This window comes from Lithobates pipiens, unplaced genomic scaffold (genome assembly GCF_037356315.1).
Source record: "Lithobates pipiens isolate NorthernLeopardFrog02 unplaced genomic scaffold, aLitPip1_a1.2 Scaffold_28, whole genome shotgun sequence".
NCBI lineage: Eukaryota > Metazoa > Chordata > Amphibia > Anura > Ranidae > Lithobates > Lithobates pipiens.
This window is the reverse complement of record NW_027507789.1, coordinates 103,023,437-103,047,642: the sequence shown is the minus strand read 5'-3', so window position 1 is coordinate 103,047,642 and position 24,206 is coordinate 103,023,437.

Genomic DNA, 24,206 nt, shown 5'->3' with positions numbered 1-24,206 from the left:
AAAATTCTCTTTAACATGTCCTCAAGAGATTTTATCATCTGCACTCTGTGGGGACGGTTGAGTTCTGAGACCTTCCCCTTATAATGGTCCTTTATGCCACATATTCTTGGGTCCTTTCACAGGCTTTGAAGCATGAGGTTTCCATCTGCCACAAATTTGCCAAGGCTTGAGAAGTAGACACCTCGGGGTCACTCAGGATGACAGCATCTGGAACTTCCTCCTCCCAGCCACGTACTACTCCCAAGGGTCCTGGGGTTGAAAAGCCATGGCTTACAGATTGACGCATACAGTAGGTGCTGCCAATATTGTGTTTCCAGCGCGATTCCGTTGCGCTGGTTTCGGCAGCAGGCTTCTCTAACCAGCGCGATCCTGTCGTGCTGGTTCTCCCACTGGCTGCAATGTCACATTTTCCAATAGCAGCGAGCGCGAGAAATAAGCGACAATGTCGCCTCTCTAATAAGACCTGCATGCCTTCAGGGGCATACCAGGCCCTTAGGTCTGGTAGGGATTTTAAGGGGAACCCCCTCCTGAGCCGTACCAGGCCACATGCCCTCAACATGGGGGGGTGGGTGCTTTTGGGAAGGAGACACCCTGCACCCCCCCACCCCAAAACACCTTGTCCCCATGTTGATGAGGAGAGGGGCCTCTTCCCGACAACCCTGGCCATTGGTTGTGGGGTTCTGCGGGCGAGGGCTTATCGGAATTCGGGAGCCCCCTTTACTAAGGGGGCCCCCAGATCCCAGCCCCCCACCCTATGTGAATGAGTATAGGGTACATGGAACCCCTACCCATTCACCTAGGGAAAAAAGTGTCAATAAAAAAAAACACACAATGCAGATTTTCAAAGTAATTTATTAAGCAGCTCCGGGTGTCTTCTCGCTGGGCTCCTCCGTTATCTTCTACTCTTTTACCTCTCTTTTGCTAGCGGAGGAGCCTGGCTTTCTCCTTCGTCGCCGTCTCCATCCTGGGGTCTTCTTCCGACTCCCTTGCGCTCTCCGGTTCTTCTTCAGCCATTATCGGACACCACCATTCCTGAATCCAGCTAGCGTGGGGGCACAACAAGCTGCAGCACCGAGTCCTGTTCTGCATCCTTTCAAGTTGCAAGTGGCGTTACCCGGTGTGCTGTGAGCTAAATATATCGTCCCTGCCCATGCTTGCTGGACCACGTGTCAGCAGTAAGGTGGATTTTATGGCTGACTGCCTTGCCTAAGGATGCCATAACATTCCCTTACACATGATGGTAGAGAGATGGAATGGCCTTACGTGAAAAGTAGTAGCGACTAGGAACCTGCCATTGTGGTACAGCACATTGTGCGAATTTCATGGAAGGAGCAGAATCCACCAAGCTGAAAGGCAGAAGCTGGAGAGCCAACTGCTTTGACCAGCTTGCATTCAGATGCTGGGCATGTGGGTGGCAGAGACTGTATTTGTTTTTTCCACTGCCTTCTCTCTACTCTCTTGATGTCGGCCTCCTTGGGGTTGTGCTGCCTTACCTTCAGTTTCCTCCTCTGCTCTATCTGGTATGTTGTATCAGTGACCTCATCATCATCTCCATCTCCTCCTTCTACATCATTACCACTGGAAACAACTTGGGGAATATGCTGCGGCTTGGTGAACATGAATGCCAATTTGTCTACCAGTGTTCTTCCCTCTCTCTATGATCATGTTCCTGTCATCCTCAACCTCAGAACCAACATCTGAATACAGTAATGGCTGGGCATCATCAAGGAGCAAGTGGATGATGCTGTGGTCAAATAACTCAGCTGACTCCTCAATGGCTGATATTGGGGGGCAGGATTAGATGTGGACAAAGAGGTAGGTTTATCCACTCTTGCAATTGCAGGGGACTACACACGTGTCTCTATTTGCATAACAGAGGATGAGGAAGGTTTAGTAAGCCAGTCCACCACCTCATAATAATACCTTTTATTTATAATGCCCTTTTCATCAAAGGATCTCAAAGTGCTACAGGTTAAAAGAGAAATGAATAATTGATACAATGAAAACAAACATCTAAAAGGGACAAAAAGCTTTGCTAAAAAGAAATGTCTTAAGACCTTTTTTTAAAATAGTCAGTGGATTGAGGAGCCCTCAAAGCGTCAGGTAGGGCATTCCACAGGCGCGGCGCAGCTACACAAAAAGCTCGGTCTCCCATTGTCCTTAGTCTAGTTATAATTATATAAAGAAGGTTTGAATGAGTGGAGTGAAGCGAACGTGTTATGTTTTGTGATTTGAGAAGTTCTTTGAGGTGGGGGGGGGGGGCATGTTCATGGATGCAGTGGTGTGTGAGGTGGAAAACCTTGTACTCAATCCTGGTGGAGACAGGAAGCCAGTGGAGTGAGTGAAGAATGGAGGTAATGTGCTCATGTTTCCACACTCTCATCAGGATCCTTGCTGCAGAGTTTTGGATGTATTGAAGCCTCTGCAGACTCTTTCTAGGAATCCCACTGAGAAGTGCGTTACAGTAGACAAGTCTGGAGGAGACAAAAGCATGAACCAGTTTTTCGGCATCTGAGAAGGAAAGAATAGAACGGAGTTTAGAGATGTTACGGAGACGGCAGAAAGAGGTCTTACATAAATGATTTATATGGTCTTCAAAAGTGAATTGAGTGATCAATGAGTCGATTTTTACACCAAGATTTGTGACTGTTGATGAGAGGTGGATGTTAAAACCAGAAAAGCTGATGCTGATTAACAATGCTGTTTTGGTCTGGTAATGAGTAGCATGGGCAAACTCACTAAACAGAGGAAATGATGCACTGCTGAACCGTTCGCCCATCCCTACTGACAAGACTAGGCATGGAAGCTAATCCATCCCAGAATAGTCTGTTTTCAGGCTGTGCTGGGAGCTCAGCCTGCCTGTCCGCCAATTGTCAATTTTTTTTTTATAGATAACACAAATATGCTGCTTTTCATTTCTATTTTAAATTGAATGGGTTGTTTTAAACAGGTAAGGGTTCACATATGCTTTAAGAGCAACTAATATAGGTAAACACATCTGGTTGAATAAAAGTCACTACAAGCACGTATAAAGACACTACCAGAAAATAGACACCCATCAATAATTTTTTTTTTATTATTATTTTTTTTTTTACAAGTGTTGCATTTTACAGCCAAGCAGAGAAATTAACATACAGAGCATAATCAACATATAGCATTAAGAAAGAAAATCTCTCAATTAAAGTTGCAAACCGGCCGACCTAGCAAAACACAGTATAGACGGTCAAGTAGAACAAATCGAGTATAAGGATGGTCTACAATTATTCATACACGAGCAACACAGAAAACGTGAGAGACCAAGCACTAAAAATTCATAAGACACATACCTGTTTAGTGGTAAATAATATATTATGTGTTAGATTAAATATTGTTTTTAACAAAAAGGAGCATTCAACTGGCAAATTTGGACACAATCTGCTAAACAGAGAAATAACTAAGTGTCTAAGAGTCAGGTTCTATAGCACTGAGCTGAAATTTAAACATGAATCAGAAAATCAGCACTAAACTGTGCACTGAAATAAATTATCTAGGGTATAGTGTAGCATCTCCTGACAGGTACCTCTTCAGCTAAGTAACAGTGGCAAAGGTCACTGGGTAGCAACTGATAAGGGGCAGGGTTTAGTCCTGGTTAAATGCTGGGGCCCAATAAAAATCGGCACGCTTGTACACAAGGCATGAAGGCAGTAATAGAGCTTGGGGGTAGCTGTTAGGTAGCTCCTAAGGGCTCAGTCCCCAGTAGTAGCAACAAGTGATAGTCGAAGACCCTCTAACCAGACCCATCCCATAATTCCAAATCCCTATCTAAGTTCTAATCTCTCAATAAAATAACAAAAACGAAGTACTGGACTGTTTTCTGACTCTGAAAATTTGGCGTGCCTGGCTGTGCACGGTAGGGGGTCCCAATCTACTTGCTGCTCCTTAGGGAGTGTGCTACATTTGAGGAGTGGGACTATTATTGGCTTAACACTCACTTAGATCCCTCCTAGGCCGTTTTATGAGCCAAATGTTCTCTTGCAAACATTTAGTCCACATGGAACACATGCATAAGTTCAGTGCACATGCAAGAGATTAAGAATGCATATCACACTAAAATTACTTAGTCATGAGTGATAGCACACACCTAAAGTTCTTAAACAGATATGTGAGAACACACAAAGTTCTTAAACATAAAGAAACACGCCTTTCAATCTAAAAAGTATGACTGAACCTAGTGAGTAACTGATAAAAGGCATGATAGTGTACTATTTATATCCTGTCAGTAGGAAATGCTAATCTATTCATGAACAATGTTTTTCCACTAGTTATAAACAGTTTATTATAAAATGTCTATATTAGCACCACAAATCAAAGAATATTTGTACTTATACTTAAATATTAGAAGAGGTATGGACTGCAGAGAGAGAAACATATTTTGTCCCCTGTACCAAAAATTATTAAAGCGGGAGTAAACCCGCTGAAGGTTATTTTTTCAGACCTACAAGGGAAAAGGCATAATGAGCTAGTATGCACCGCGCTGACATGTTCCCTCGTCGTGTCTTCCGGGTATTGCGGCTCCGGCCACTGACAGCGCGGGAGATCTCTTTCCGGCAGGGTCCGGCGTCTGCCGGGCTTTCAGCCGACAATCCCCTGTGCACATGCACCACTGCAGTCAGCGGCTCATTGTGAGGGGAATATCTCCTACACCATACAGGTTTAGGAAATATTTTTTTTACCTACAGGTAAGACTTATTATAGGCTCACCTGTAAGTAAAAGTAAAAAAAAAAGACCATACAACCACTTTAAGACCACTTTTAGATTTGCAGTTCAGTTTTGGGCACCAGTTCACAAAAATATCTGGGAACTGGAGGAAATGCAGAGAAGAGCAACCAAACTTTTAAGAAGTATGGAGGAGCTCAGCTGTTTCCATAAGAACGAGCATGCACAATTTTAAAGAATGCCATGTTAAATATCTATTTACTCTACGTAACATCATGTTTTATATATTACCAAACAATTGTGATAAAAAAAGTATTATATTGTGTTTTTGTGCATTAAAATTCATTAGCCTAGGTTCACACATATGCAAACACAGACATTGCATGTGATTCGCACCCGCATTGCTGTGCCGATCACATGCGATGTCTGTGCAATTAGATTTGCACAGAAAAAAGGTGCAAAATCCCTTTTTTTCCCCCGCACTGGAAAAGGATCGCATGGGTGCGAACACCCATGCGATCCGATTTCTGTCCAAATTCACAGTTTGCACTGTGATCTGTGAACCGATCTGGGGGTGTCATTAACTTTGTTTTGACTTCTGCAGCAGTTCGCAGAGGGCAATGTGAACTGCCTGCTGGGGAGATGCGATGCAGGAACCAGCACTGGAATTGCACTAGTTCCGGCATCACATATATGTGAACCCAGGCTTAAAGTTTATATATTTTTTAATTGCTTTGAAAAACCACCGAGCTAATGCAGTGTGACATAATTGCAACACCCACGATTGTATTCTTTAGGGCCTCCACTTAAAAAATATGTAATATTTGGGGATCAAGCAATTTTCTAGCAAAAAAAAGAAAAAGCAGATTTTTTTCATTTACAGCATGTGAGAAGTTGTTAAAATAGGCTTGGGAAGCAAGTGGTTAAGGGAGGCTCAGATAAAATGTTAGCTCTCTGTCAATTTTCAGTGTACACAAAAATCATATGTAATGGCAGTTTAATTTTTAAAATAATGATTGTGCTGAGATTTTTTTTATATGTCTGTGAGACTCTGGCTTAGTACGAAAAGGCTTTTGTTTTATTTAACAAAGCCCCTTTAAGCCCCTCACACTCTTACTACAATTTGGCCCCATCCAAAATTGCCATGGTGCGCTGTGCATGCCGTATTACTGCTATACTTAAAGCGGAGTTCCACCCACATTTTTCACCCCTCACCACAAGGCACTAATGTGCATCCTAAAAATGAAATGCCAATTTATTTTTATTTTTTTTCTGTTAACTTACCTGATTTATGCTTATATCTAATTTCACTTCCTCCTTTAGGGGCCATGGCGCCATACGTCATTTGCGGTTTCGCATTGGATCCTGGGAAATCTTATTCAGCTTGGCATGGCACTGCTCCCGTAACATTAACATTGGCGTCTATGGAAATTCTTGGTTAGCTTGGCATGACACGGCTCCAGTATCTTTTAACATTGACGTCTATGAAAAATCTTGGTCAGCTTGGCATGACTGTGCCATGTCAAGCTGACCAAGATTGCACTGCACATGTGTGAGATCGGCTGGTGCGTGCTGGGTAGCCAGCATGAACGGAATCCAGGAACAAGGACACTGTCAGAGAACCATTGTAACTAACATTTGTTCCCACATGCCAGCCATCAATCTTCGTTCCTCCAATACGAACGTGCATAAGTCATGTCGTAGGCAAGAACGAACGAGTCCCGGACCAAGCATGCGCACTGGCGTACACCCACAAGAACAGGTGTGCGTGCGCACACGCCAACGAATCAGGGCACATGGCGCTCTGAACACCTGGCTTCGTTGGACCACTCTCTCAGATTATGCCCACATCCTTGTCTGCCTCTGCTACCTGCATCGACCCAGTCTTGGACTTTTGACTACGGTCTGTCTCCTGATCTTGTACCCCACCTGCCAGTCTGTTGCCAACCTCTGCCTGTCCCCGACTACGAGCCTGCCTTTTCGATTGTGTACTTCACTGCCAGCCTGTTGCCGACTCCTGCCTGCTACTGACTCTGCAAGTGACCCTGCCAGAATTCTTCCAGACTAATCCGGTGATCAGTGTCTCGCCTTCTCCACGAAGGCTCTGGTGTCCCTGACCTTCAGCCACCTGTCTACAAACACCTGCACCCTTCCGTTGCCCTAGCAGCTCCTGTCTCAACCTCCAGGGGTGCTAGGACCGGGACCATGCAAGGGGCCGTCCTCATCATTTTGGACTCCGCTGCAAGGTACATGCCAGAAACTGTGGCTTCAGATGCCCACACTGGAGATGGCCACACTGTGCAGAAACTTCACAAAGTAAGTGAATGATGCTGCACAAATAGAAAGCTGGGCATAGTTTACAGCATACCTTTCTTATATTGCACATACTCTAGGAGTACTCTAGGAGAGAGACAGAGAGAGACAGAGAGAGAGGGAGAAGAGAGAGAGAGAGAATAAAGAGAGAGAGAGAAAATATATATATAGAGAGAGAGAGAGAGAGCGAGAGAGAGAGAAGGGCTGGTCATTGTTTGTTTTTTATAGGATTTTTAAGGATGTGGTCAATACATTTTAAATTGTGTTATTTGTCATTTTCAATAAAAGGTACAGGTTTGACGTGAGTGGTATTGCTGGACGACTGAATTTTAGATATTTGAATATATATTGAAATCTTGAAGTGGAGTCTTAAGCCAGGTTTTTATGATAATACCATAAATCATCAAATGCTGTAATACATAATGACATGCACCACATGAATGAAATAATCAACAAATTGTGTACCACATTGATATAATAATCAAAAAATGTGAACATAGAGAATCAAAAACCTAAAGGCAATAAATTGCAACCAAAAAACAGTGTCCATTACAATTACATCTTCAAAAATCCTTGTGCAATATGTGAAGACATAAACATACAGTGGTGCCAAAAAAATTTAGACATCCACCTTCCCCAGTGGTACATGCTCATAGAGTATGATGGTGAACTCAAAAACGATAAACGAAAATTAGTGTGCTCTCTGTAACATACAACAGCTTTATTTAAAAAAAAAAATCTGGCTCATACAGTAACTGCAGGAAGACATCTCTCAATAGCTGGTAAAGTACAAACTCTCAACATTCATAGAGTGCAATCCCCACTAGACAGTCTTAGGGAACATCTCCCACATACACAATCTCTTTGTTCAAGAAAAAGGAGATTTGATTTGATTTTCTATGTCCACATTGAGATTTGTTATTGTGTGTTGATTTTTATTTTAATATGAAACACAATTTGTTGATTTTATTCATGTGGTACAGGTTGTTGTGTATTATTGTAAATCATGATTTACAGTATACTAGGTGTATGGATATAGAGCAATGGTCTCCTTATTGCAGAAGGAGGCCAGATGTGTCTTGGCTATACTGTTAACTTGCAGCCAAATCAGCTGTGCAGTTAGGCCGCGTACACACGGGCGGACTGTTCGCCCAACCTTGTCCGCTGAACAGTGTTTGGGCGGACAGTCCGCTCGTGTGTGGGCTTTCAGCAGACAGTTTCAGCGGACAGTTTGACGGACAAAGTCTTTCGGAAATTCCGAAAAACTGTCTGCTGAAACTGTGTTTGAGCGAACAGTCCGCCCGTGTGTAGGCTACTTTCGAAATGAGCAAACTGTTCCCGCTCGGAGGAAAGTCTGCTCATTTCGAGCGCGTGTGAAGGTAGGCGGGGCCCGCGACGGAGACGTCGCGGGCACCACCGCCTGGAATGGGCTTAAAGGGGAACCCCAACGCCGAAAAAAATCGGCGTGGGGGTTCCCCCAAAGTCCACAACAGACCCTTGTCCGAGCACGCTACCCGGCCGGCCAGGAAAGGGGGGCGAGCAAGCGCGCCCCCCCTCCTGAGCCGTACCAGGCCGCGTGCCCTCAACATGGGGGGGTGCCTTGGGGAAGGGGGGGCCGCGCGGCCCCCCCACCCCAAAGCACCTTGTCCCCATGTTGATGAGGACAAGGGCCTCTTCCCGACAACCCTGGCCGTTGGTTGTCGGGGTCTGCTTTAAGAAGGGGGCCCCCGGATACCGGCCCCCCACCCTATGTGAATGAGTATGGGGTACAATGTACCCCTACCCATTCACCTGTGAAATAAAGTACAAAAAAAAACACAACACAGGGAAAAAATATTTTATTGCACAGCTCCGGGGGTCTTCCGTCTTCGGGGGTCTTCTCGCCGGACTCCTCCGCTATCTTCGTGTAGCTCTTTTGCTAGCGGAGGAGTCCGGCTTTCTTCCTCCCCGCCGCCGGCCTCTTCTCCCGACTTCGGGGGTCTTGTCCCCCTCTTCGGTTCTTCTGCCGGGCCACCGCGCCTTCTTGTAGCTCTTTTGCAGGCGGTGGCCCGGTCTTCTGTCGCCGCTGCCTTCCGTTCTTCTGTCGCCGCCTTCGGTTCTTCTGCCGGGCCACCGCGCCTTCTTGTAGCTCTTTTACAGGCGGTGGCCCGGTCTTCTGTCGCCGCTGTCGCTGTCGCCGCCTTCCGTTCTTCTTCTTCTTCTTGTTCTTCTTCTTCTTCTCCAGGAGATGTTGACACGTCGCTCTCTCCGGCCGGAATGCCAGAGCCGCGCTGTGCGGTCACTTATATAGTGACAATGGGGCGGGGTCACATGGTATATGTCACATGGGTTGGTCACATGGTGACCCCGCCCCCTTACGACGTCATAGTCCCCATGTGACATCAACCCATGTGACCAACCCATGTGACATATACCATGTGACACCGCCCCATTGTCACTATATAAGTGACCGCACAGCGCGGCTCTGGCATTCCGGCCGGAGAGAGCGACGTGTCAACATCTCCTGGGGAAGAAGAAGAAGAACAAGAAGAAGAAGAAGAACGGAAGGCGGCGACGGCGACAGCGACAGCGGCGACAGAAGACCGGGCCACCGCCTGTAAAAGAGCTACAAGAAGGCGCGGTGGCCCGGCAGAAGAACCGAAGGCGGCGACAGAAGAACGGATAGCAGCGGCGACAGAAGACCGGGCCACCGCCTGCAAAAGAGCTACAAGAAGGCGCGGTGGCCCGGCAGAAGAACCGAAGAGGGGGACAAGACCCCCGAAGTCGGGAGAAGAGGCCGGCGGCGGGGAGGAAGAAAGCCGGACTCCTCCGCTAGCAAAAGAGCTACACGAAGATAGCGGAGGAGTCCGGCGAGAAGACCCCCGAAGACGGAAGACCCCCGGAGCTGTGCAATAAAATATTTTTTCCCTGTGTTGTGTTTTTTTTGTACTTTATTTCACAGGTGAATGGGTAGGGGTACATTGTACCCCATACTCATTCACATAGGGTGGGGGGCCGGTATCCGGGGGCCCCCTTCTTAAAGGGGGCTCCCGGATTCCGATAAGCCCCCCGCCCGCAGACCCCGACAACCAACGGCCAGGGTTGTCGGGAAGAGGCCCTTGTCCTCATCAACATGGGGACAAGGTGCTTTGGGGTGGGGGGGCCGCGCGGCCCCCCCTTCCCCAAGGCACCCCCCCATGTTGAGGGCACGCGGCCTGGTACGGCTCAGGAGGGGGGGCGCGCTCGCTCGCCCCCCTTTCCTGGCCGGCCGGGTAGCGTGCTCGGACAAGGGTCTGTTGTGGACTTTGGGGGGACCCCACGCCGATTTTTTTCGGCGTTGGGGTTCCCCTTTAAGTCCATTCCAGGCGGCGGAGCCCGCGACGTCTCCTTCGCGGGCCCCGCCTACCTGTACACGCGCTCGAAATGGGCGGATTTGCCTCCGCCTTACGTGGGCGAGTCCGTTCATTTCAAAAGTTGAGCGAACTGTTTGGCAAACAGTTCGCTGAAACAGTCCGCTCAAAAAGTGCCGTGTGTGGCCATGTCCGTCCATGCTAATTTTGAGCGGACTGTTTGCCGAAACTGTTTGACGAACAAAGTTGGGCGAACAGTCCGCCCGTGTGTACGCGGCCTAAGGCTCTAAAGGCTGTACACACAATAAGAAAATTGTATGATAATAGCCAGGGAGTGGTCTGGAGCCGTTCCAAGATGGACGTTTAGATCTGGAGCTCCGGTTCCTGGAGGTCCAGCTACATCTGCTAAAAAGCCTAATAAGCACTAGGATATGGTGAGAAGATCCCGCAGTGTCTTGGCAACATGGTCCCGATCCCTGCGGGGTCAAGACACCCAGCTAAGTGGCCACATTCCCGACGATCTTCCGATCATGGCCCAGGAGCAAGATGCAAGCCTCACACTCGCGCTCACCCTCCTCACATGAGCCCCGCTCCCCGAGCATAAGCCCACAATGTTCCGGTACTCAGGGCCTAATCGGAGCGGAAGCAGGGAAGAGGCATCCCCCTGCTGTGAGCCTGGAAGACCTCCGCAGCGTCGTGGCTGATATAAAAAATGCACTCATGTCGGCCAACACGGACATGAGATCTGACATCCAAGCAATAGCCTTAAGGGTGGAAGAAGTAGAAATCACGCAAGGCCGCCAAGACACTTCCCGCTAGAGATACAGTCTGCTGCCTCATGGACTTTCCTCTGAAGGAGGAAATCCTACGTAAAGAAAGGAGCCGTAACCAACTGTGCTTTCATGGGGCGACCATAAAGATCTACCAAGATCTCTCCAATATTACCTTACAACGCAGGAGGGAGCTGCGTTGTAAGCTTCCTTTACTGGAAATCCTGAGAGCTAGATCCATCGTTTACCGCTGGAAGTTCCCCTTTTGCCTTCCAGTGACACACCAGGGCCGAACAGCAAATCTTAAATTGCTGGAAGATTTAGAACACTTCTGCTCTGCATTAGACATCCTGTTGGTTGACCTACCAGACTAGTATAGTGACTTCCGTCTGCTATTACCCAAAAGAGACACCTCCATGGAAGGCTTAGATGAAGCGGGCAACTACAGCATCAGCTGCCGCAGATCACATCCTCTACCTCCTCATACTCCACCACGAATCCCTGGCTCCCAATGCAATGGCAGCCCAATGGCCTCTCTGGCGTATTGCAAGGCCCGCATTGCCTAGACAGGTAACCAGCCCTCCCTTCCTCTCTTTACATGACATGGGGATCCAATCCCCAAATCAAAAAACATAAAGAGAAAACAAAAAAGGAAAAAAGAAAAAAAACTTGTTTCCAAAATACCCGAGAGACCACAACCTAACCACTACCTTCACGGTCCGCTTGAAACCTGAAACTGAAGTGTCATGGTTCCAAAGACACAGTAGAACAATCTGTCTACGTAACATACCCCCCTCACCCTACTCTTTGAACAACCAGAAAAGCAAGCAACATATCCCGAGCCCATATACTCCGGAACACTGAAGACTACGATCAACGTACATGCTGTCTACCTCTCCACTCCTCACTGAACTTTCACTCCCCAAACTGCAATACAAATAGAGAGACAGACTTGAAGAGCTCAAAACAGGGTACTTAATCCTCAAGGAAAGAAGCCAACACCACCCACAGCAAAGAAGAGCACAGCCTACTTTACTTTATCACCTGCTGGAGATTTTAAACTACACAATAGACCTATGTCCTTTGGATCTCGTCCTCAACAACCACTCTGGACTCTATTAGTGCACCGGACCGGGTACTTTCTTTTCTTCTGCGGTTCCATATCGGAATATTCAGGTGACCTACGCTGCACGAACATAGGGTATCATATGCCTTATGGTACCTTTTTCCACTGTCTTCTGAAACTACGATAAAGAATGCCTCAAACCCTTCCAAGAATGGACCGAGATCTCACTGCCACCTCTCCAGTACCTGCCTTCCTCTTTCCTCTCCCATTACTACCATCTCTCTTTATCTACACCCGCTTCAACACCCCACCCTTGTCCTCACTTCTTTCCTCCTTCACCCTCTACTCTTACCTTCTCCCCCCCCTTTTTTTTTCTCTCTAATACTCGTTCCTAGGATAACAAATAATACTCTCTCTAATACTCGTTCCTAGGATAACAAATACAGCTGCAAAAAAAAAGTATGTGAACCCTTTTGGAATGATATGGATTTCTGCACAAATTGGTCATAAATTGTGATCTGATCTTCACAACAATAGACAATCACAGTCTGCTTAAACTAATAACACACAAAGAATTAAATGTTGCCATGTTTTTATTGAAAACACCATGTAAACATTCACAGTGCATGTGGAAAAAGTATGTGAACCCCTAGATTAATGAGATCTTCAAGATCTAATTGGAGAGAGGTGTCAGCCAACTTGAGTCCAATCAATGAGATGAGATTGGAGGTGTTGGTTACAGCTGCCCTGCCCTATAAAAAATACACACCAGTTCTGGGTTTGCTTTTCACAAGAAGCATTGCCTGATGTGAATGATGCCTTGCACAAAAGAGCTCTCAGAAGACCTACGATTAAGAATTGTTGACTTGCATAAAGCTGTAAAGGGTTATAAAAGTATCTCCAAAAGCCTTGCTGTTCATCAGTCCACGGTAAGACAAATTGTCTATAAATGGAGAAAGTTCAGCACTGTTGCTACTCTCCCTAGGTGTGGGCGTCCTGTAAAGATGATTGCAAGAGCACAGCGCAGACTGCTCAATGAGGTGAAGAAGAATCCTAGAGTGTCAGCTAAAGACTTACAAAAGTCTCTGGCATATGCTAACATCCCTGTTAGTGACTCTACGATACGTAAAACACTAAACAAGAATGGATTTCATGGGAAGATACCACAGAGGAAGCCACTGCTGTCCAAAAAAAACATTGCTGCATGTTTACAGTTTGCACAAGAGCACCTGGATGTTCCACAACAGTACTGGCAAAATGTTCTGTGGACAGATGAAACCAAAGTTGAGTTGTTTGGAAGAAACACACAACACTATGTGTGGAGAAAAAGAGGCACAGCACACCAACAATAAAACATCATCCCAACTGTGAAGTATGGTGGTGGGGGCATCATGGTTTGGGGCTGCTTTGCTGCATCAGGGCCTGGATGGATTGCTATCATCGAAGCAAAAATGAATTCCAAAGTTTATCAAGACATATTGCAGGAGAACTTAAGGCCATCTGTCCACCAGCTGAAGCTCAACAGAAGATGGGTGTTGCAACAGGACAATAGAAGTAAATCAACAACAGATTGGCTTAAACTTAAAAAAATATGCCTTCTGGAGTGGCCCAGTCAGAGTCCTGACCTCAACCTGACTGAGATGCTGTGGCATGACCTCAACAAAGCGATTTACACCAGACATTCCAAGAATATTGCTGAACTGAAACAGTTCTGTAAAGAGGAATGGTCAAGAATTACCCCTCACCATTGTGCCCGTCTGATCTGCAACTACAGGAAGCGTTTGGTTAAAGTTATTGCTGCCAAAGGAGGTTCAACCAGTTATTAAATCAAAGGGTTCACATACCTTTTCCACCTGCACTGTGAATGTTTACATGGTGTGTTCAATAAAAACAAGGTAACATTTAATTCTTGTATGTTATTAGTTTAAGCAGACTGTGATTGTCAATTGATGTGACCTAAAGATCAGATCACATTTTATGACCAATTTGTGCAGAAATCCATATCATTCCAACAGGGTTCACATACTTTTTTTTGCAACTGTTTATACTGCTATGCATACTACACATGACATGTTATCAATCCTTTCTCCTACCACAGGTAACCATGGCAGCTACTCCTCATGTGGCTCAGCCACAAACATGGGGCTAGGGATCCGGGAGGGCCACGCTCGGGTAAGACTGTCAAAAAGCACAAGAATATGAACATGCTCCTCTTCCTTACTGGAGCAGATGGGTGCTCCCCCCCCCCCCCGACCCCCCAAAAAAAAAAAACTACCACACCTCACCCATACCTAATTGGCCATATAGGGCCACTCATAAGGAATTCCCTTCTAACTCAGGGCTGGGTGTGGCCCCCTCGGACTGGAGAATACTTCTCATGTCTCACACGGGTACAATTATAAGTTTTAATTACCATGCCTGCTGTTTCTAATGATGTTATTGTTGATATTGATGTTCTTGTTAAAACATTTGTTTCCAACCCTAATGCCGTGTACACACGATTGAATTGTCTGGCGGATTTGGTCCGGCAAACAATCCGGCAAATAATCTGCCGGACTTTATAACGAACGGACTTGGCGACACACGGACACTCCGAGAGTCCGACGATTTCTAACGCGATGACGTACAGCACATACGACGGGACTAGAAAAAGTTCAATAGCCAGTAGCCAATAGCTTCCTTCAGACACACTGACGAACGGATTGTCTGCTGAAAGCCAAGTCCAGCGCACAAATTTTGAGTCAAAACTACTTTCTAAGTCTGCCGGACTTTTACAATGAAAAAGTCAGTTGGAGCCCACACACGATCAAATTGTCCAGCGTACTGTGGTCCGGCAGACTAAGTCTGCCGGACAATTCGATCGTGTGTACGCGGCATAAGTCAAACCGCCAGTTTTAAGATTTAAGTTTTAAGTTGTAAGTTAATACATTCAAACTCAAGCCATGAAACTCCTCCTTGACATTACCCCGGCCCGGGTCTACCAACAAATCAAAATCCCATACATACCCACGTATAAATCTACAGACTAAGAAACCTTTCTCACTAGATAAAATCCCTGAATCAGACCTACCCTACCACACCAAATGTTGCTTTCCTCACCGTGGCAACATATTCCCAACTGAGTGCCCAAAGAGATCGGGCGGGGTGCCTTTCCCTCACCTGATCTCCGACAGCACTGACCAGAAACGCCCTACATCAGATCATCACAGTTCACTGCCCCCCCTTACCTCAAATCCACTCTACCTCTCCTACCCACACATCAAGACCTGATACTCCCCGTCCCCCCTCAATGTCTCTGACTTCCCCGAACAACTATAAACGACTCAGACTCCCCACATCTACTCTCAACATGACACCACAAAAGCCTAACACCTCCAACCTCTCCCTAAAACTATTATCCCTGAATGCCAAAGGCCTGAACACCCCAAAGAAACGTTCCCAACTACTAGCTAATATGAGAAGCATGAAAACAGGAAACCCACTTTTGCACCAAGAAAATGCAGACTCTAGGGAACCGGTTCTACCCCCATAGCTACCATTCCACTTCCCCGATATCAACGTCTAAAGGAGCTTCAATACTCCTATCCAAAAATGTTCCTATCCAAGTTTCAGAAACCCTCATTGATGACCAGGGCAGATATGTCTTTCTAAAAGGTACCTTTAATGACAACCCTATCACCCTAGCATATATATACAGTCCCAACAAAGCACAGGTCCCCTTCTTCCGTGCCCTTACATGAAATCTAGCAAACTACCAAAAAGGGATATTGATCCTTGGAGGGGACTTCAATGTCCAGCTAGACCCTCTGTTAGACTCCTCCTCTGGTCACTCCCTCCTGCCCTATAGAGCCCTAAAACAAATCAGAAGATGCCTCCAAGAACTATTATTACATGACACTTGGCATACCCTTCACCCAAGTGACAAAGACTTCACCTTTTTCTCTACCCCCCACAACAAATATTCACGTCTCGACTATTTCTTCCTTACGCAACAAGACCTCCTCACTCTGACAGCGGCAACTATAGAACCGATGACGCTATCAGGCCATCACCCTGTTTCAATGACAATCACATTCCCAGACAAACTCAATCACACATACATATGGAGACTGGACCCTGCTATCTTTACAGACAAGACAAAAGAACAAGAGATTCGCAAATGTTTAATCAACTACTTTGCTGAAAATGATACCCCAGACACTTCTAGACTGACACAATGGGGCTGATTTACTAAGATGAATGCGCTGCGCCGGTTCATACCTCATAAGCGCAACAGATAATATGCCGGCGCACGCGATAATGATATGCCATTGATAATAGCATTTGCCGTATCATTAACAGTCCATTCACACAGGGGCAACCCGACTTTCAGCGCGACTTTGAGAGGCAACTTGGACATGACTTGAGTGTGAATCACATCGCGACTTGGGGCGACTTACAACACGACTTGGGGCAACTTTAATAAAAATAAAATTAAAAAAATGGCATGGGTTCCCCTCCAAGAGCATACAAGGCCCTTCCGGTCTGGTATGGATATTAAGGGGAACCCTGCGGCAAAAAAAAAAATGTGTGGGGGTCCCCCTCAAAATCCATACCAGGCCCTTCAGGTCTGGCATGGATTTTAAAGGGAACCCCACACCAAAAAAAATAATAATGGCGTGGGGTCCCCATACCAGGCCCTTATCCTAGCACGCAACCTGGCAGGCTGCAGGAAAAGAGGGGGGTGAGATAGCGCCCCCCCCTCCTGAACCGTACCAGGCCACATGCCCTCAACATTGGGAGGGTGCTTTGGGGTCCCCCCCAAAGCACCTTGTCCCCATATTGATGAGGACAAGGGCCTCATTCCCACAACCCTGGCCGGTGGTTGTGGGGGTCTGCAGTTGGGGGGCTTATCCGAATCTGGAAGCCCCCTTTAACAAGGGGACCCCCAGATCCTGCCCCCCGTGTGAAATGGTAAGGGGGTACAAAATGTAAAGACCTGAAGGGCCTGGTATGGAATTTCGGGGGACCCCCATGCATTTTTTTGTCTTTTTTTTTTTTTTTTACTTAATGCTAACATGACCTGTGTGCAAATAGCCTTAAAAAAACCCCATAGAAGTGAATCAGCGCAAAAAAAAGTCAAGTTGAGAGGTGCGCCTGTTCAACTTATGCAAATGAATCTACGCGGCTTGACATTTACTAAGATTTTTCCTGCGCAGTGAACCAAAGCACTTGAACGTGCGCAAATGCCGCTTGCGCATGCGCAGTACATAAATTGACCTTGCGCATTTCCAAGTGTATTTGCAGGCGCAGCAAGCTTTCTCAGAGAAAATTACTTTTCCGTTCTATTTTGGGCATATTTGTTACTCGAACAGTTATAACCATACTTCCTTACATCACCCACACCACCCCCATAATATTGGCACTTCCAGTTTCTTTTAATTCTGAGTTGAAGAATGTGTACGCCATGTCTATAGCGGTGCACAGATCACCGCCTCCCGTGCGACGGCATGCTAATAGTAAATGGGGAATTGCGCTGTGTTACAATAATAAAATAAATAAAAATACCATGCCTACCTATACGATCTCAATACTTCCAACCCCACTACGACCTCTCCCTCCAAACACACTAGCGAAATAAATTCATTCCTAGCTCAATATGCCCCAGACAAGATCCACAAAGACATTGTTGCAAATTTCGAATCCCCTATCAAAGTAGCAGAATGGGAACAAGCGATAAAATAATTGAAACCAGGCAAGAGCCCAGGCCCTCATGGCCTAAATGCGGTATATTACAAAACGTGCACACGATCGGAATTCTCATCGATAGAAGCTCTGATGGTTTTCCAGACGGAATTCCGACGGAATTCTGACGGAATTCCGCTCAAGCTGTCTTGCCTACACATGGTCACATCAAATTCCGATCATTTAGAACGCGGTGACGTACAACACATACAACGGGACTAGAAAAAGAAAGTTCAATAGCCAGTAGCCAATAACTTTGGTCTCGTAGTTGAATCTGAGCATGCGTGATTTTTGGCATGTCAGAATTCCATACACATGATCGGAATTTCCGATAGAAAGTTTTTCCGTCAAGAAAATTGATAACATGCTATCAATTTTTGTCTGGCGGAAATTCGGACAGCTAAATTCCAATGGAGCATACAAACGGTCAAATTTTCCGATGAAAAGCTCATCAGTCTTTTTCTGGACGGAATTCTGATCGTGTGTACGCGGCATAGCACCCTCCAAACACCCTTTTTAAATGCTTTTAATTCCCTCTCTTCCTCAAACCCTCTAACAAGAGAGATGTTTGAAGCCCACATTGTAGTCATTCCTAAAGACGACAAAGTCCCCACATGTACAAGTAACTACAGACCAATCTCACCATTAAATTATATTAAGATATTTTTCAAAATACTAGCAAACAGATTTTTACAGGTATTCCCCTCTTTCATCTCTCGAGACCAGGTAGGATTTATCCCTGGCCAAGAAGCTAGGTATAACACCATTAAAGCAATTAACTTACACCACCTGATAACCCACACAAACCAAAAGGCTTTTTCCTATCCCTAGATACGGAGAAGGCATTCGACAGAGTGGCATGGGACTACATGAGAGTGGTCTTACAGGCAATAGGCTTGGGCCCACACATGTCTGACCTAATCCTTTCGCTTTATACGGTCCCATCAGCTAAAGTCTGAGTAAACAACACTCTGTCAAATGCCTTCCCCATCCGTAAAGGAACGAGACAGGGGTGCCCCTTGTCCCCCATCCTCTTCGTGCTCACGCTTGAACAATTCCTCCGTAAATTGAGATTCAACCCCCGATATCCAAGTAATTTGAATGCCCAAAAAGGAGTATAAGTATGTCGCCTTCGCAGGCGACATACTGCTATTCTTAACAAAACTGCCAGAGCAGCAGTGGTAAAAATTAATGCTTTACAGATGCTCTACATATTACAAACTGTTCCTATACAACCGCCACCTGCCTTCTTCAAAACATGTAGAAGTATTTGCTCTATATTCCTCTGGGGGGGACGCAAACCCAGAAAAAAATTACTCACTACTCACCAGACCAAAGTGACTAGGAGGCACAGGTCTCCCTGACCTCCTAAACTATCACATAGCTACCCACCTCACAAGAATAGTAGATTGGAACATACACTCACTTCAAACAGACTGGGTTTCCCTAGAGGCACCTTTCACCAATTTGCGACTAGATTCCCTTTCGTCGATCCCCCAGCGACACATCCCCCAGACTATACAGCATCACCCCTTAATCGGACCTACACTAGACTGCTTCTGCAAGACATGTCACAAAACTTCCATCTCCTTCGTCCCTGGACCGCTCACTCCACTGAAATTAAACCCTGACTTCCCGCTAGGAGTGCATGGCCACTTTCTAACAGACAACTGGTCACATGATCATATGAAGACATACCATTTCTTTCACCAAAATGAACCCCTGCCCGCTTTCCAGCTATCCACCTAACTGGAAAAACCCACCTATCCCCCCATGGACTTACCTATTGCTGACCCACTTTATAAGATCCCTTAATAAGGATCTGCAATGCTCAAGACAGCTCACGCCCTTTGAAAGATTATGTACCAAAAGACACCACAATCTCACCTAATATCTGCTACACATGAACTCATTTTCGATGACATATCAGCCAACAAGAGCCCTGCCTGCAAAAACTGTGAGAGAGACCTAAATATCTAAAAATATATTTTTATAAATATTCATAAGGGATCAACAAATGTCACCACTCAAGAGAACGGGTACAAAATCCAATTCAGATGGTACCGCACCACATCCCTCCTACACAAATTCAACCCTATTACACAAGATATTTTTTGGAGATGCCATCAGGAAAAGGGCTCTCTCCTCCACATTTGGTGGTCCTGTATATCCCTACAAACTTTCTGGAAGGAAGTCTGCCGTATCACTACCCAGGTTACTTTCTATATCCTGGAATTCTCGCCCAGCTCAATTCCTTCTATACCATTCACCCATGCCACACAACTCATACCACAAATTGCTAGTGATGCATATGATCAACGCAGCAAAACAGTGCATTTCCTTGTTATGGAACTCAACCTGAACACCCACGCTCACAGACTGATTCCTCAGAATCCGCAAAGTAGCAGAAACTTATCCACATTTCACGGGACACTCCCGCGAAATTTAGCAAAGGGGGCCTGTTGGTTACACTACCAGACAACATCTGAATACATTAACGTAATGGACCCACCTACCTGAACAGCAACCTGAATTATGATAATCCCCACTTATCCCATGCTGTAACCTACTTTCACCTTTCTCCTTTCCTCTTCCTGACATTCCTTCACCTCTTTACCCACACACACTTCTTCTTTAAGCTGGAAATCCTCCAACAAACATAAATAGCCACTGGAAGTCAGAGAGGTTCCCCATCCCTACCTCCCTTCCCTTTCCCCATTTATCCTCCATTCACCCCCCCCCTCCTCCCTTCCTATCCTCCCCTCATCCCATCAATATCATATCCTATCCATTCCAAATCCTCCACTTACATACCCCCAAACTAATACCATTTATCTAAACTACACAATGCTAACGCACCCTCCCCACTTACAAGGTCCTGGACCCAGAAATAGCTTTCTCAACCTTATTCCTGACCACCCCCCAATCACATGAAAGTAAGCCACGCAGATACCTAATGTCTGTCTAAGTCCCTCTCCGTAAACAAACCTAGCCCCTATCACACCACCTTCATTCCCTTTTTCTAAGCTTCGATTCTCTGCTACTGTCAGCATGCCTAGATTAACAGGTTGGGGCACGATCACAAACCCTTCTCCACGTTATAACGTTGAAGTATACGCTGTTATATACTGTGGCAGTCTGTGACCTTGTTAACCCCAAATGTATACCTGATGTTCAAGATTCTTGTCAATGCTTTCTGTTTTTCAATAAAATTAATTTTTGGAGAAAAAAAAAAGATAATAGCCATATCGGGCAAGCAGGAAAATGTTTCTCACAGTCACAGTATACTCAAACGAAATGGGGTAAATAGGCAGCATTAGCTTCACTTCCGGTCTCCGTATCCTATGCATTACATCACTTCCAGTGACTTCAACTGGCTTCCCAGTTGAAGTCACTGGAAGTGATGTAACGCGTAGGATACGGAGACCGGAAGTGACGCTCGCACCAGAGCGGTCGATCTGAACTGTTTTGCTGCTAATGCTGCCTATTTACCCCCATTTCGTTTGAGTATACTGTGACGGAGATCTGAGAGTGACCCCCTGAGGCCCCCCCTTCCACCCCCTTTCCTGGGACTCCTGGTATATCCAAGAGGAGGCTGCATATACGCTATATTTTATATAGCGGGAAGGTAATTACCCAGTGTGCACACTTATGCGTGGAATCACTTATGTGGAGGAAGAACCTCTGAGATATTTCCCAGCACAGAATCACTTTAGATGTTTATGTAACATCATCACGGGACTGTGTTCACGTCATTAACAGCTGGATATAGTCCAATTTTTTGCACTCAGCACTTTCTGTTTATGGAGTTTTGTTCTATAGTTTTGATTATTATATGTTTTTTATTAATATTTTGTGTTACACTAAGCACTTTGTTTGCATTTTTTGCACTTTATTTTTGCTTACTTGCATTTTTTGCACTGTAGTTTTGCATTTTTTGCACTTTATTATTGTCACTAGTTTGCGCTTACGTAGCCAGTAACTGTTTATATTTCAGTCACTTTGGTTTTGCTATGATGCACTTTCTGTCATAGAAGTCTGATTTATAGTTAGACCACTGTATGTGGTTTTGCACTTAGCACTATTTTCATATCATAGAGATATAAGTTGCACTTGGGATTGTGACAGTTATTATTGTGTACACACTGTTGCAGGCACTATTGATAGAAGAATTTCTACATTAGGATAAAAGCTCTCCCTTACTACTTTACCATACTAGTTTGAATATATACCATCTGACATATCTCCATCTGAATAATTAGCTCTATAACATTTTCGTGTAAGGTCCCATTTTTTTGGAAGCGCAGCACCACCATTTTTTCTTTTAAGAATCATTAATCACTACTCTCTGAATTCTGTATTTTAGCCAATTTTCTATCCATTTACAAACTGATATTTCCAAACCTGTAGACTTTACCTTACACATGAGCCGTGTGCGGGGAACTGTATTGAACGCTTTTGCAAAATCCAAGTATACCACGTCCACCGCCACCCCCCTGTCCAAGGTTTTACTTACCTCCTCATAAAAAGAAATCAGATTTGTCTGACAACTTCTGTCTTTCATGAATCCATGCTGTCTGTTGCTTAAAGTGTTTTTGTTCAGCAAGAACTCGTCAGTGTGGTCTTTTATTAAACGCTCCAGTATCTTCCCAGCTATAGAAGTTAAGCTAACAGGTCTATAGTTACTTGGTAAAGACTTTGATCCCTTTTTAAATATAGGCACCATGTTCACCCTGCGCCAATCCAGTGGGACTATTTCCGTCATGAATGAGTCCCTAAAAATTAGATATAATGGCTCTGAAATTACAGAGCTCAATTCTTTTAGGATCCATGGGTGGATTCCATCAGGGCCAGGTGCTTTATCCACCTTTATTCTGTCTAAATATTTCTGGACCATATCACTTTTGAGCCACTGTGGATCATTTGGGGCTGTGTCACTATGACCCCCATTATAGACATGCGCTCCCCCATGCTCTTTTGTGTACACAGAGCTGAAGAAAGTATTTAATAAATTAGCCTTCTCTTTGTCCCCAGTCACCCACTCTAGATTATTTTGTAAAGGGCCTACATGCTCAGACTTGACCTTTTTACTATTAATATATTTGAAGAATTTTTTGGGGTTTGTCCTACTATCTTTTGCAATCTGTCATTCGTTTTGAATTTTTGCATCCTTGATTTCCTTTTTACATATTCTGTTAAATTATTTGTAACATTTAAATGACACTAGTGATCCTTCATTTTTATATTTTTTAAAAGCTCTTCTCTTATAATTTAAAGCTTTTTTAACTTTGGTCGTGAGCCACATAGGTTTTGTTTTTAGCCTTTTAAAATTATTGCCCATGGGAATATACTTTGCAGTGAGGTCCCAAACGTTTTTTTTGAAGAATTCCCATTTCTGTTCTGTGCCCATTGAAGCGAATATTCTCTCCCAGTCTAAGTCCTGGAGAGCAGCCCTCATCCTTGGAAAATTTGCTCTCTTGAAGTTAAATGTTTTTATCTTACCCGTATGTATTTCTTGTTTAGCGCTAACATCAAAAGAAATCATGTTATGATCACTGCTACCCAGGTGTTCCTTTATCTGAACATTAGTAATAAGCTCTGCATGGTTTGAGATTACCAGGTCCAACAGAGCTTCATTCCTAGTTGGGGCCTCCATAAACTGGACCATAAAATTGTCCTGTAATAGGTTTATCATTTTTTGCCCTTTAACTGTCCCAGCAGTGCCATTACTCCAGTCAATTTCTGGGTAGTTAAAATCCCCCATTATTATCACTGTCCCATCCCTTGCAGCCCTTTCCATCTGTGCAAGGAGCTGAGTCTCCACCTCCTCATTAACATTGGGTGGTCTATAACAAACTCCAATGATTAACTTTGAACTACACCCATCTAAATGCAGTTCCACCCATAATGCTTCAGACTGATCACACTCTCCATCCACCAGGTCCTCTTTCACACTTGCTTTGAGATCACTTCTCACATAGAGACAGACCCTGCCACCTTTCCTTTTTACCCTGTCTCTCTGAAAGAGTGCATAGCCAGGAATATTAATATCCCAGTCATGTGAGGATTGAAGCCAAGTTTCAGCAATACCGATTACATCATAGCTCTCCTCATGCACCACAGCTTCCAACTCACCCATTTTGCTTGGCAGACTTCTGGCATTGGTGTACAAACATTTGAATGCATTATTACATTCTGCTCTGGTGTTTTTCATATTATTTTTAGTAGTACAAATTGCACTATAGTTTTCAATGGCTGTTTGCAACATGGGAAATTTCTTGTCACCTGCCATATCCCAACCCCCATCT